At 37.8% G+C, this 9,743-nt stretch overlaps 1 pseudogene; it reads right to left on the bottom strand.

Moving 5' to 3' along the window:
* Window positions 1-2,062: 2,062 nt before the first annotated feature.
* Window positions 2,063-8,883, bottom strand: LOC126495825 (arylacetamide deacetylase-like 2; annotated as a pseudogene).
* Window positions 8,884-9,743: the final 860 nt, after the last annotated feature.

Raw genomic sequence — 9,743 nt, 5'->3', positions numbered from 1 at the left:
TTCATGGCCCAATGTTTGGCAGAACCTCTTAAAAGGAGCCATAGCCACATTTTTGAAAAGCTTTCTCAGGTGACACATGGAAATATGGCCGCACATTGGACACCAAAATGTAGGTTTCAGATTTATTTATTTATTTGATCTTTACTCTTTCTTCTTGGGTGCCTACCATCCTGCTCCCAAATAATCACTCAGAGACTTTTTATTGCTTATTAATTCCTGGCCTGAGCTTGTCTTGCTTCTAGCCAGCTTTTCTTTACTTAAATTATTCTTTCTTTTGCCTCTGGGTCTTTTCCTTTTTATTTCTGTATATCTTTTCTTTCCTTCTTATTCAGTGTCTGGCTGTGTGACTGAGTGATTGGCCCCTGGTATCTTTCTTTCCTCTTATTCACTCTTCTTTTCTTCTTTTTTTATTCTTTCTGTCTGGCAGTCCCACCTATCCCCCTGCTGCCTAGTGATTGGCCTTTCATCTCTTTATTATACCAAACAGGTGTTTTAGGCAGGCAAAGTAACACAGCTACACAGAGTTAAACAAATGCAACATAAAAGAATGCAATGCAGCATTGCATCATTAAACAAATATTCCATGACATAAATGAATATAATATCTTAAATTAGTATTCCACAATGTATGTATGTATGTGTGCGTGTTTGTTTATATGTGTGTATATATATGTATGTTTATGTGTGTGTATGCATATGTATGTATATGTATGTATGTGTATATGTATAAGTATGTTTATATGTGTGTATGTATATGTATGTTTATGTGTGTATGCATATGTATGTATATGTATGTGTGTATGTATAAGTATGTTTATATGTGTGTATGTATATGTATGTATGTAAGAGCAACAAATAAAAAAGAGGCCATGAATTTGAAACAGAGTAGGAATGGCATATAGGAGGGTTGGAGGGAATAGAAAAAATAAAAGGAATAATATTTAAAAAGAGAAGATAGAGGCTGAAATCAAGCAGAGGGAACAATCCCACATAAGCTCACTGGAAAAGACAACTCAATTTTTAATTATGAGATGATTCTTGCATGTTCTTCCAACAATCTCTCCTCCAAACTTCAGAGACCTTACACAAGATTTCTTGACTCCTGCCCTTCCTCACATTCAGTCAGGCAAGTCCTGTTATTCCCTACTTTACAGAAATAGAATATTTAACCTAGAAGCAGAAAAAAGCAAAAATATCTTAACCGTCTGATTTTTGACAACTCAAAATTTTATTAGCAGGAAAATGTTAAGGCATCACAAAGTTAGGGATTTTCTAGACAGGCTTCATTAGAAAAATATGACCATGAAGACATGAAAGACAGGCCAGTGGGATTCATCTCCACTGACTCAGAGAACAGCAAAGCAAATATTAAAGGTAACAAATCATGAGAGGTGTGTTTCCAAAATTCATATATCTGTTATATAGCTGATTAGTTTTCACAAACACAACAGAGAACCAATCTGGGAGTAGAAGTACTGTTACTATGATAAAAATTGTGATAAACAATAACTTAGTGAAGGAAAGGAGTAATTTTAACTTTGGGTTCTGATGTGGAGACAAGGCATGGCATCAGAAGCTTGAAGCTGGGCTGATCCTAGTCTCATTCATGCACACATAGCAGGGAGAGGTAGGAGGAAATGGTGTGAGGATATAAACCCACCAAGCTCCACACTTACCTTTAAATATCCTAATGGTTTCCTTTTATTTGTAGATTGTTCGTTTCATTTTAAGATTGTCTGTTTCTCCACCTAGTCTATTCTCATATACTCTGCTATACTTTTCACCCATATTAGAGAGTCTTGTTATGATAAAATGAGAATCATCCCTCATACATTCATGTATTTGAATAATTAATTGGTCCCAATTGGTGCTGCTGTTTGGGTAGAGCATGAAACCTTTAAGAGGTGAATATTTCCTAGAGGAGGTACACCACCAACTAAGACGACCAATCCACATCTTTGTAAAGCAGCTGATATCCAGTGAACCATTATAGATCTAGATATTATACACACTTTGATAAATATTGAGCTAATTTATCTTAATTAGCCATCCTGTCCTAGTCCTAAACTGCTATATACCTGTGAGTATCCATAGTTTGGACTAGCAAAGGGAACAGCTTGCTAGCCACAAGTGCCAGATAGGAAGCTTTTAATTTTCCAAGAATAGGGTTAGTGTGAACATGGTTCTTTTTGTACTTCTCAGAAAGGATGTCACTCCAGTTCACAAACTCGAACATGTGTCTTGATCCTTCAGACATGTGTTCATTTCTCAGTCCAGCCTAGGGCAGGGCTGTGTCTTCAGTGAGGTACAAGCTTAACAGCTTAACTCCTACCTCCCTTGGTAGAAAGGGACCAGGTTCATACTCACGATGAGATGGCAGGAAGGTGCCGATAAACTGTAGTGTAGCGGGTATAACAAGGCTTGTGGGTTAATTTTATCTCTGTGTTTTGAATTAATCTGGAGCTGCGGATGCAGAAACAATACTCGGTGGTCTTCACACAAAGGGAGTCACAACCTTTCCTTAATAACCTAGTGTAAATAAATTTTAAAAATGTAAACACTAGTGATCTTTCTCACATTTGCCCCTTTAGAGATGTGGGGATTTGACATTCCACCCTCATCAGTGAGGAAATGGTGTCTGCTCTCCCGCTCACATGCAATTGTTCACAGTAGGATAATCAAACAGAAGCATGATGAGGAGAGTCCCAGAGAAGAAGATGGGATGAACTGTGTTTCAGACTACTTACTGAAAATTCAAATTTTGAGTGTTTTGTTTTGGGGTATATAGTATGAGAGAGAGAGAGAGAGAGAGAGAGAGAGAGAGAGAGAGAGCAGAGACAGAGACAAAGACAGAACCTGAGAGAGACAAACACAGAGAGAAAGAGAAAGGGAGAGAGGGTGTGTGTGTGCACTTATCTATACCAGGTTGTTTACAAAACACACTGTTCCCTGTCTCAGCCTTTCAAGTGCTCAGGTTATAAGCATATAACCTGAATGAGCAGAAACAACAAACAGAAGTAATTTAAAAATTGACATATAAGTCATATTCAAATGGAACCTAAACATATTAAAATATTCAAACAAGCATCCTACCTTTGGGAAAACACACAAAATTATTTATAAAAAATAAGCCGGGCAGTGGTGGCACATACCTTGAATCCCAGCACTAGGGAGGCAGAGGCGGGGGGATCTCTGTGAGTGCGAGGCCAGCCTGGTCTACAAGAGCTAGTTCCAGGACAGGCTCCAAAGCTACAGTGAAACCCTGTCTTGAACAACAAAATAAATAAATAAATAAAATTTAAAATGTGCAAAATGATGCGGAGTGGTCTGTGCCTAGCCACTGTCTTTACCAGAAATGGAAGGTCTCCTCACTTTGCAGCTTCTTCTACTCCTGCATACCACAGAAGAGAATGACAGTGGGGGGCTAAGGTTCATCACCTAGGCAGTACCTGTGCTTTGATGACAGTGCCCTACCTACAGCTGTCTATATCTGCAGCCTTTCCCACGGAAGGTCAGGATAGAGCTAGAGCTTTCAAGGTCACGCCCTCATCAAAAGGTTGGTTGGTGTAAAATAAAAGGATTAGATCTCAACAGAGCGTAAGTAAAATAACTAGCTAGCCCTAAAATACGCACACGCGCACGCACGCAACAGATAGAAAGTTCTACAAGTTCAAAGAAGAAATAGTTTCCTAAGAGACTCTTATCTAGGTTCTTGGTCTGAAAAATAATCCAGTGTGTCATAAAGGTCGGGGATTAAACATCATGGCAAATTGTATCAATACTTAAGCAGATTCATGGGAGAGCTCCTCTGCACGCAAGCAGGTGTGGAACCCAAGGAAGGCAGTAGATGTTTATGGTAGAAACAAGTTCATTCCTGGAGTCCAATATCCCCCCTAGCCTAGCAGAATGCCTACACCCGAGAGGTCAATCACCAATTCACTTCAAAAAAGACATCAAGACTGAATGAGGAATGTATTGATTTCTTCATGCTTGAGTACACGTATGAACATGAACCAGCATACATGTGCATTCAAAGGCACATGTATACACATTTACATGAAAAAGAAATACAGAAATTAAGGGACAGCCATCACATTTAATGGGAAAAGGGAAGAATAATGGCTGCCTGTGCAGTAATTCAAATTTTCACAAGTTTTGATTAAAAGAACAAGGAAGAAATACTAGTACATTAATATGATAGTTTAAACTTGCAGTCCTAAAGAAAAGAACTAAAGGAGAAGGCAGTATCTGGAATTCAAGTTTTACTATTCCTGGGCAGGCCTGAGACACTGGGTCTCTTTTCTCAATACCCATTGTATTGAAGCTACTAAAATTTCAAAATATGAATATATCTGCGCATTCAAATTACTGTGATTTATTATTAGAAATCCAAATAGCGGGTCCCAATACACTGAGACCGTTCCAGAATATCACATACTAACCATTCCTGAAACACTCTGATAACCAGGACCTACAGTGCAGGCTCTTTTGTAAAATAGCAATTATGAAAAACTTTTCATTGCTTGAATTAATCTAGGACTGTGGACACCTGAAGAACAGCTACAGAAGTGCGTCTGTAACAAACATCTGCTTTCCACAACTTTTTCTGACAGCCCTTTGTGGGGTCACCTATGCACTTTGTGCAAAGACCAGAGTTATTGCCATGAAGATGATGCATAGCTTTAAAGGCTACAGATACAGAGACCCTTTGTCTTATTTGCTGTCCATCAGCACCTTGAAGGAAAAGCACAGTAGTGGGTGAATAAGCAGTGTCCCCTCAACCCAAAAAGCTTTGCTCTGACAAAGAAGTAGCTATCAAATGCTGTGTCCTAAAATGCTTGAATTATTTCTAGACTTGCCTTGTGGACCACCTAGTAGAATTTCATTAGTTATTCCAAAGAAATGTAGAGTCAGGTAGGGAAAGCATCAAGTAAAGTTTGCTTGTGGTACCTGGATAGCTGGCGATGTGAGATGCACAGAACAGAAGCAGGCAAAAAAAAAAAAAAAAAAAAAGGCAGACAGGAGCAATGAAGGGCTCCGCGTGTCAGCACCAGGGCAGAAGAGTCAAACATCTATAGCAAAAACATACCACTTCAGTTGCTGATGTACACCCAGAACTGTCTCCAGAAATACAAATGTGAAGGATCTATTCCGTATTTTGTAAGAATTGTGTTCTGGAGGAAGAACTTGACCACAGAACACAATCTTCAAGGGCAGCTGGGAATGGATACTGAGGAGCAAGTCTATAGCTTTAAAGAAACATCAAACATCCCAAAATGCACTATGATTAAACTTATATATTCAAATGATCTCCCAATTTCACCAACAGATGTATTAATAAAATGTGTCCCTACTTTGAACCCTTAATATCATCAACTAAACCTCAGCTCACTAAAAATTTCTCTTTTAAAACAAGAAGTAGATTCTGGTGTAAAGGTTTCAGATGCTGGTTCTCTGTTAGGATGACGGCGAGAGAATTATTCTTCACTTTCATAATGTTTACTAGATTTGCCAAGCTCACAGTGAAGCTGGCAACTCAAAAGCAATTCATGATTATTGATAGAATTCCCAGAAACATGTGCAATCAGAGAACATGATATCCAAATATGCATGGGGATCTTCATTTAGAAATTTATTTAAGTCAGAATTCTATAAAGTTGTAGAATATCTAGTCACAAACTTGAGATTTTGAGTCAATGTTGGTATAATATTTAATTATTCAATATTATTTAATACTAGTATTTAAGTATTTCTGTATTTTAAAGCATATCCTCAAATTATTTAAGTATATTAGTGGGTCTTAGTAAAACACTGTAAGTTAATTATTAAGATAAAATACTATTTTACCTCTTATTCTGTGAGGCTGTGTGTGCTATAGGAGCACCCCTCAATTGGACTGTCTTGTTAAAATTATCTCTATCATTTTAAACCATTAGACTTCTTAAATTATTTATACATCAATATAAACAATGTTAGTCAGATGGTCCTCTTGAATCTTTTATATTTAAAATGGTATCCAAATGGTTTAAAAATAGCAAAATCGAAATAAAGTAAATACAAAAATATGAACATACAGCAAGGTAAATAATTGCAAGTAACTAAAGATGTGTACCATTATTAAAGTAAGTGCAACATAATCCACCATTTTAAACACTTATATAAAATGATAATGTGGTTGATTTGATTTAAATTACAGTGGAAAAAGTAGGACATTCTTAAGATTGTAAGTCAGATATTTCTTAAAACACAAATTATTATTCTGATTGCTTCAAGGAATGATCATGACCATAGCACTGGCCCCTCCAGTACATTTACTGCACCCAGGAAATATTTTTAGTGTATTCAGATCTGTCCATAATTCTGCAAATCCATTTCCACACCATGGAGTTGGCAGGAAATATATTCACTCTCATGATGAAGCTTTCCTGAATATGGATTAACACCCAATAAGTATTAAAGTAATGTGCATTTTCCATCTTTGGTGTAAGGTTGAAAATTTAAGCCAAAGTTGTGATACATGAAGAAATGCTATTTGGGGAACTCTTGAAATGACTTTGGCTTGAGTATTGTTGTTGCCCTTTGAGATTTGTACTTGGTGTTGTAAATTTTTTAAAATAAGCTTTTTCTAGTGTCATGGGCTTAAATGCTTACCTAGAACCATTCATATTTAGCAATTTCATTAACAAACTTTGTTTGCTTTCTAAATAGAAATAAAATTTCATGTTCATTAAAATAAGCAATATCATATTTTTACATTGGTAATTGCTCATAGAAATTTACTATGAACTGAATCTAGTTATACACTTTAAAGGGAGTGGAAAATGGCACTAAATTTCTGTGATTAACACCTGAGCAGAAAGCAATGTCAAAATTCCTTTTAGTTATAAATGTAAACCAGTTTGCTTAAAAAGCATAAAATGGTCTTTATTAATCAAAACAAAAACATACTAAATACTATTAAATTCTTGGGGGGATGAAATCATTGCAGAAAAAAACTATATTATGCTCATAAGAGGCCAAAGTTCAGTTCAGTGTGGCTAGATGTAATTTATTCAATACACACATTAGAAAATACACTTACTGCAGCTTCCTAAGGAAAAGGCACCATCGTGAATATAAATGGTAGCTGGTCTCTGTCTTTCAGACTTCCTTTTTGACAAATGCAACAGGAATGTCATTGAAATCTGTGTCGATCCCTGAAACGTTTTCATCTGAAATTGAATTTGTCAGTTGAATTCTTGCCATTATGGACAAAAATTCTTCATATTTCATAAGACCCATGTTTTCAAATAATGTGGCCTATCTAAATAAAAATGTAAACATTAATTGACCAAATGGACATCCAGATACAATGTAAAAAATGAGTAACTGATGTGCTAATACCATGTGTGTATATTGAATCCTTCCCCTGGCCTAAGGAAGCATCCACAAAGAGGAGGCAGAGTGCAAAGCCCTGAACTTGAACTTGGGGAGGATTGCTAGCACCCAGTGCGCTGGACATTACAGGACCCTTATACTCATGAGCTCACACCAACTGTGATTCCCCGCAGACAAGTGTGAATGCCAACTTTCTATTAAGGAGGGCTGAGTGGCTCCTTAGGCTGCTTCCACAGTAGGGAAGTTATTGGCTAGTGGAGAACGGAGAGTCAGTTTCCTTTAGGGGGTGACTCTTAGGAAGTTCCTCTGGCTCCTGCAGATGGGCTTACAACCATGCACATAGAAACAACTCTAAATGGACTCAGAGCATTTTTTTTAAGGATGTGAAACTGAGAGGGAGATTGGGTAGCTGGGTCTGGAAGTATTTGGATGGGGGAGGGGTTGAAGGATAGATTTGATTGCAGTACATTGTACACTTGTACACAATTCTCAAAGAATCAATAAATATGTATTAAAACATCACTAGACAATCCCAAAGGCAAATACATGCAGACAATATTTATACAAATAAATCAGAGTCGCCATCCTTACTTCAGAAACAACATTGAATACATTGTGCAGAATTGTTTAGATTCAAAGCAAAAAGAAAAAATGAGTTAAATAAGTCTCAGTCTGGTTACCTTTATATGACCTACACAGTTGAGTCCCATCGGCATTTCCTCATGGACATGCCAGGGTATGTCAGTCAGTGTTTTCTGTATGAAGTGATGTCACTTTCTCTAGCAATTTAGATACTGATAATTTACCCTTCTTGTAGGTAATCCTTCTTGTAAGTAACACTCACACACAAAACTAATTAAACCCATGGTGTCTCATCAAAGAAGGGTATGGTGCTGGGAGGAGATTGTTGAGAGGCTTCCAACAAAGGGAGAATCACAAGAGAGGGTACTTCATCATATCAATTTATAAAACTGTTGAGAAGATTTTAAAACATTGATTACCTTCTTGATTTCTCCCTTGACCTAATTATCATTGGGTAGTGTGCCTTTTAACTTTCAAAAAGTTTGTGTAATTTCTGTAGTATGGGAGCCCATCTGGAGTCCATTCTGACTCATAAGCCATTTGAATTCAAGTTGGCTTGCTTCAGTCTTCTTGAGGATTGTGAGAATGCTTTGATTAAGCCAATGGGACAGAGCACTTTGCTCAATAGAAAGAACACATTGTCTAGTAGTATTCATGCGTACTGCTGATGCCAGGGCCAAGGGCACATCGAAGTAGAAATTTAAACTGTTTGCCAGCAGTAGGCTCATGATAGATAGGAACAAGAATGGCCTTGTGGTTTTAGATACTGTCTGACTGTCTCTTATGCTTTGCTCTGCCTTTGTGTAGAAGCAGGCTTTGAAATCAACTCTGGGCTCCTTGGCATTGACCAACGGGCCTCCTGAATCCACCCTTTGTATCTGTCTCAGTTTCTTTCATCTGCCTCTTCTTCCATCCTTACGCCATCCTCCAGGTACCCGAGTTGAGTCATCAGCAGGCTCTCACACTGTAGGTTTTTTTTTGTTTTGTTTTTTTATTGTTGATATCCTGCTTCTTACTTTTTGATCGGACAGGATGCAGAGTGTTATTTGTTTTCCTATACTGAGTGAAACTTGCTTTGGGTCCTTATATATGGTGGATCTGGAAGAAAGTTCCGTGGGGCACTGAAAGTATATTCTTTAGGATTTGATTTGAATGGTCTGCAGATGTCTTTATATCCGTTTGATTTATGGTGCCACTTAACATCAGAAATCCTCTGTTTAGTTTTGTCTGGATTACCTGTATATTAGTGAAAGTCAGGTACAGAAGTCATGCATTGTCCCTGGGTTAAGTTGGGCCAATCTGTACTTTTTATGTCTAATACAAATTTGTTTTTGAAACTGTGTGCTTCTGTTTGTGACATAAATGTTTACCAATGTAATATTCTCTTGATTGAGATTTTGTTTAATGGGTATGAAAATCTAGTTTTGTTTTGAAGTCTTTTTTTTTAATTTATTAAAGATTTCTGTCTCTTCCCCACCTCTGCCTCCCCTTTCCCTCCCCCTCCCCCAACCAAGTCCCCCTCCCTCGTCAGCCCAAAGAGCAATCAGGGTTCCCTGCCCTGTGGGAAGTCCAAGGACTACCCACCTCCATCCAGGTCTAGTAAGGTGAGCATCCAAACTGCCTTGGCTCCCACAAAGCCAATACGTGCAGTAGGATCAAAAACCCATTGCCATTGTTCTTGAGGTCTCAGTAGTCCTCACTGTCCACTATGTTCAGTGAGACCAGTTTTAACCCAGGCTTTTTCAGACCCAGGCCAGCTGGCCTTGGTGAGTTCCCGATAGAAC

Source organism: Alexandromys fortis, unplaced genomic scaffold, assembly GCF_014885135.2.
Source record: "Alexandromys fortis isolate MF-2015 unplaced genomic scaffold, M_Fortis_MF-2015_v1.1 scaffold_600, whole genome shotgun sequence".
Lineage (NCBI taxonomy): Eukaryota > Metazoa > Chordata > Mammalia > Rodentia > Cricetidae > Alexandromys > Alexandromys fortis.
Note: the sequence above shows the minus strand (reverse complement) of the source record. Positions and strands in the feature narration are given on the sequence as shown.